The sequence below is a fragment of the Pteropus medius genome, unplaced genomic scaffold, assembly GCF_902729225.1.
Source record: "Pteropus medius unplaced genomic scaffold, Ma_sr-lr_union100, whole genome shotgun sequence".
Taxonomy (NCBI): domain Eukaryota; kingdom Metazoa; phylum Chordata; class Mammalia; order Chiroptera; family Pteropodidae; genus Pteropus; species Pteropus medius.
Genome location: NW_024340849.1, coordinates 24878119 through 24882752, shown reverse-complemented (window position 1 = coordinate 24882752; position 4634 = coordinate 24878119). Strand labels below are relative to the sequence as shown.

Genomic DNA, 4634 nt, shown 5'->3' with positions numbered 1-4634 from the left:
AGGATAATAGCTGAGAACAACCCAAATGCCCATCAACTAATGAATGGATAAACTGTGTGTGTATATATATAATATACATATATTATATATATATATGTATATATATAATATATATATAGTATACACACATATATACATATATAGATATAGATAGCTAGAGATAGAGATATTTATAGATATAGATATAATATATATACACATATACAATGGATTTTTTTTTTAAATATGAAACGCTTCACGAATTTGCGTGTCATCTTTGTGCAGGGGCCATGCTAAACTTCTCTGTATCGTTCCAATTTTAGTATATGTGCTGCCGAAGCGAGCACCACAATGGAATATTAATCAGCAATAAAAAGGAATAAGTACTGATACATGCTACAGCATGAATGAAACTTGAAACATGCTAAGTGAAAGAAGATAGTCACAAAGGCTACATACTACATCATTCCATTTACATAAAATGTCAAGAATAAGCAAGTTCGTAGAGACAGGAAATAGATTAGCAAGGGGCTGAGAGAGGGGAGAGAGAAAACAGAATGGGGAGTACCTACTAATCAGTACAAGGTTTCCTTTGGGGGTTGATGAAAATGTTCTCAAATTTGAAAATTTAGAATTAGAATTAGAGTATTGCCCAACTTTGTGAATATATCAAAAACATAAGACTTTACACTTTAAAAAGGTGGTATTTTATGATATATGAGTTGTATTTTAATAAAAAAAATTGAATACAGTTGTTCTTAATTTGAGGAAGAGGGCAATGAAAATCATTACTAGGGTGATAGTAGTAAAAACAAAAAAGAGAGAGGCAATAATAATTACATGATAAAATTTGAAGAAAACAATGAACCAACTTGGTGACAAATTGAAAATAGAGCAAAGGAAGAAAACAAGCCAGGACAATTGCCTTAATGAAATGAAGTACGTAATTTGAAAAAGGAATCCAATTGTGGGGAGAAGATTAATTCAGTTTCGAATATGTTGAGATTTGCACGAATATGAGGTTTTTTAAGTGGAGATGCCTTTAGGCAATTGAACATATGGGACAAAAGTTCAAGCTGCTGGAGACACAAAAATGAGAGTTATCAACTTAGAGGAGGCAGTTGGAGCCATGGGGATAATGTAGGAAAAAAGAAAAAAAGAAAATTAATGGCTGGAATTCTTTCAGAAGCATTCTTCACTTAGGTAATGATCTCATGAAGAAATCTCAGAAAAGAGAAAGTGAAAATGATGGCAGAAAAGTGCTTAGCACAGAGGTTAAGAGAGGAGAGTTACAAGAAGGAGCGATGGCAAATACTGAGGAGCCGTCAGAAAGTCTGAGGGAGAGAAAACAAAGTAAAGCAAGCTGTTGGACTATTTCATTAAGTTATACAAACTGAAGAGTAAGAGCATTCAATTTAGTATCCAGAGGAGGCAAGGGAGGTTTTGGCCATGGGGAAAGTAGTGGTAAGGGAAAAGTCACTAAGCTTAGAATATAAATAAAGTGCATAGGACACCAGGCTGGGGAAATGTTAGAACAAACATCACAGGGAGGAGACAGGCAAAAAAGTGACATGACTCAACCTATTCTTGAAAACTGAGTTTAAGCAAGATTGTTTTAGTGATTTTATTTGAGACTACCTAGAGACTAGAGTTTGGAGAGGACCAGGGTGGGGAAAGGAGTTGGAAGCAGCACATTCAGCTAGCAAGATAGGCATGAGTGCAATATTCAGCAATGCACACCATAAGGACAAAGTCAAGATCTCAAGTGCAGAAAAATATATGATATAGTTTTTTCTCTTCATAAACTATACATGTTGTTGGCTATACATAAGCAGAACATTGATCTTGCAGAAGACATTTTGTGGATTTCTGCTTGCCAATGGTAATGGTTTGTTAATGCTTCTGACAATCCATCTTTTTCCTACTTCTTCTCTTCCCTACTGCTCCATATGAAAAGACAGCCTGTCAAAAAGTGAAAATGATTTTATATTTACAAGGCAAAAGAACCTCTAAATGACCTCAGGGCTTTACATGAAGTACTCACAGGTCCAGGATGATTGGTAAGGTTGCTGTTGACAGATACTACTTAATGGACTGAAAATCAATTTGATCAGATGTTTTTATGGATTATAGTGGCCTTGGCTAATTACAAAAGATTGTCTTCCTAGATTCCACAGTTTTCAGAGCTGACTTTGAGCAGAAGTACACAGGATTAAGCTGCAGGCTTGACAGTTTTCCCTAATTATCTGTCGCAAGGGCAACTCTTGGATCGTCTTGACACTATCAAAAACAGGTTGAACTTTTATTTCTTAGTCCACATGCCTTTTTGCTCATAGTCATCAATATTTAGGTGATGAGGCTCATCACATTATTGTTTACCTGGGCTTAGAAAAGTGGAAGAGACTACAAATATGAAAAAATGGATATATAAAGTTTTCTAAAATGTGGTCATTGATACAAAGAAAAATAAAATGAATGTTGTATATATTCAATTATTCAGATACAATGAGAAAACATGAGTTCAGAACAAAAATTTTTAAAGAAGGTTGTAAGATGTCTGACTAAAAGAAGAGAAAAAGCAAAAGAGATTATATTATATGTTTGGATCAACAACATATTTTACCAGAACTGATGATAAGTAGATTTTAGGAAAATTTAGGTTCACCATTAGAGACTAAATTGTGTCATCTCAGGAAGATTTTGACCAAAGTACATACAGTTGAAATAAATGTTTTGCTTTGCACAAGGTAACTATAAAAGAGAAAGCATTCCTTTGGAATATAAATTATTAAACATCATTAATTTAAGATGACATTGCAACTAAGCTGTTACAATTTAGATATATCGAATATGAGGAACAAGGGTCCTTGATTCAAGAGTCAGTCTGCACATGGCGACGATTTTGTGTGGAAAAAAGTAAGGCAGACAGAAGAGAGAAAAGTTGGTAAAGGAGAATAGCGAAGACTCCTATCCTTATTTTGACTGCATAAATGAGGTTTGAGGCTTTTGAGAGCAGGATTTAGATTGGAGATGAAGAAACTGAAATCACAAAGATTTATGTGGCATGGATACAAACATTTTTGCTGGAGCTCATAAGTGGAAAGATATGTCATTGAATGGAGAAGAAAATCCTTCTTCTTTGTCTTGTCCAGAATCCAGCATGTGCCTGGCAATATTAGGATTTGAGAGGTCTACGTGTATTCCTGGAAGTAACTGCTGAGTGAGGTGGAAAGTAAAGGAGACAGTTATAATTCTTGACAAAGAAATGTCAATTCAAAAGGGCAGCCTCTTTTCATATGTGTATTCACAGATAAACTTGGCTGGAATGGCAGAGCAATTTTGCACAGGGTTAAAAGCTTATGCTATCATTCATTCAACAAATATTTATAATGCATGCTATGTCCAGTCTTGATTTAGGTATTAGAAGTTCATCAGTGAAAAATAAACAAACAAAATGTCCCATAAACTTGTGAAATTGGAGATACCATGACCTTTTTTGTACAAACAATTTTGTGAAGTCTGGAGAATATTAGGTTACATTAACAAAATGCTAAAGAAACATAAATTATATTATTACCTCACTGACTAAAAAAACTATTTTATCTGTACTTTATTTCAAAAAATTCAGTTCTCTAGAATTAACTTATTGAAGAAAGGAAAACTTACATGATTTTTCAAGTTCTAAACTAATTTTAAGGTTTTATAATTCTTGTTCAGATAATTACTTCCTAAATTAGAAAGAGGTACATTTGAGACCAGTAATAGTAGGAATAAAAAAACAAACACAATTTAAAAATTATGTGTTATTTTACTCAGAAGGGACAGTGGTTTCACTGAGTCATTTTGGATTATTCCTTCAGATGCTAGACCATAAAAACAGGTGACGTGTAGAAGAAACTACAACCAGTGGCCCATAAAATGGCTATAATCTCATCAAACACCAAGAACAATTATAGTCCAAACTTATATCACTAGACCTATCAAGTTATAATTTGTATATATCTATTTTAGAAATTGCATCATTTAACCTCACTCGCAAAGGTATTAGAAAGATTAACTAACTAGATAATTTCACAAAGTGCTCAGATAATAAAAGGTAAAGGGATAAATGCCAAGGATTATTGCTTTAGACCCTCTGCCGATGCTAAAAGACCAAAGTTAATGTTTTGTTTCATTTTCCACTGTCTAGGTAGCTCGAGTTCATTAGTTCCAAGAATGGGGGTGGTGGGAAGTGAGAAGTACCTCTCCAGGAAAAGAATATAGATTCACATCCCAAGGGGAGTCAAAGTCATGGGATTTATCAGAGCATTTCTCCACTTAAAAAGTGTTAGAAGACAATTTTCCATGGGTATCCTGTGCTTCTTCATGTCTTACAAGAAAAAGCACTGATTGCCTTTATTTTTGATTATTTTTTCAAGGATGTTTATATACTCAACAGCCTTGAAAAATAAAGATTTTGTCTCCCTCCAGAGCCAAGAGCACGTTTGCTTGCAGCCTTGGAATATAAAAACAGAGTCTCCCTCTGGAACAAAGGGTTGGCATGTTTACTGCCCATTTTAAAAGATTTGGATTCTCTATGCTCAGCATTCCTCTCCTATAATGTAACTCACCTGGATCTCTTTGTGTCATCTGGTTCTCTATGTCATGCTATGGAA

General features: G+C 34.3%; 1 non-coding gene across 1 annotated transcript; it reads right to left on the bottom strand.

Moving 5' to 3' along the window:
- Positions 1–219: 219 nt before the first annotated feature.
- On the bottom strand, positions 220–326 carry LOC120591406 (U6 spliceosomal RNA). Its single transcript, XR_005649888.1, has one exon. It is a non-coding gene; the product is annotated as a U6 spliceosomal RNA (small nuclear RNA).
- Between the last annotated feature and the right edge of the window lie 4308 nt (positions 327–4634).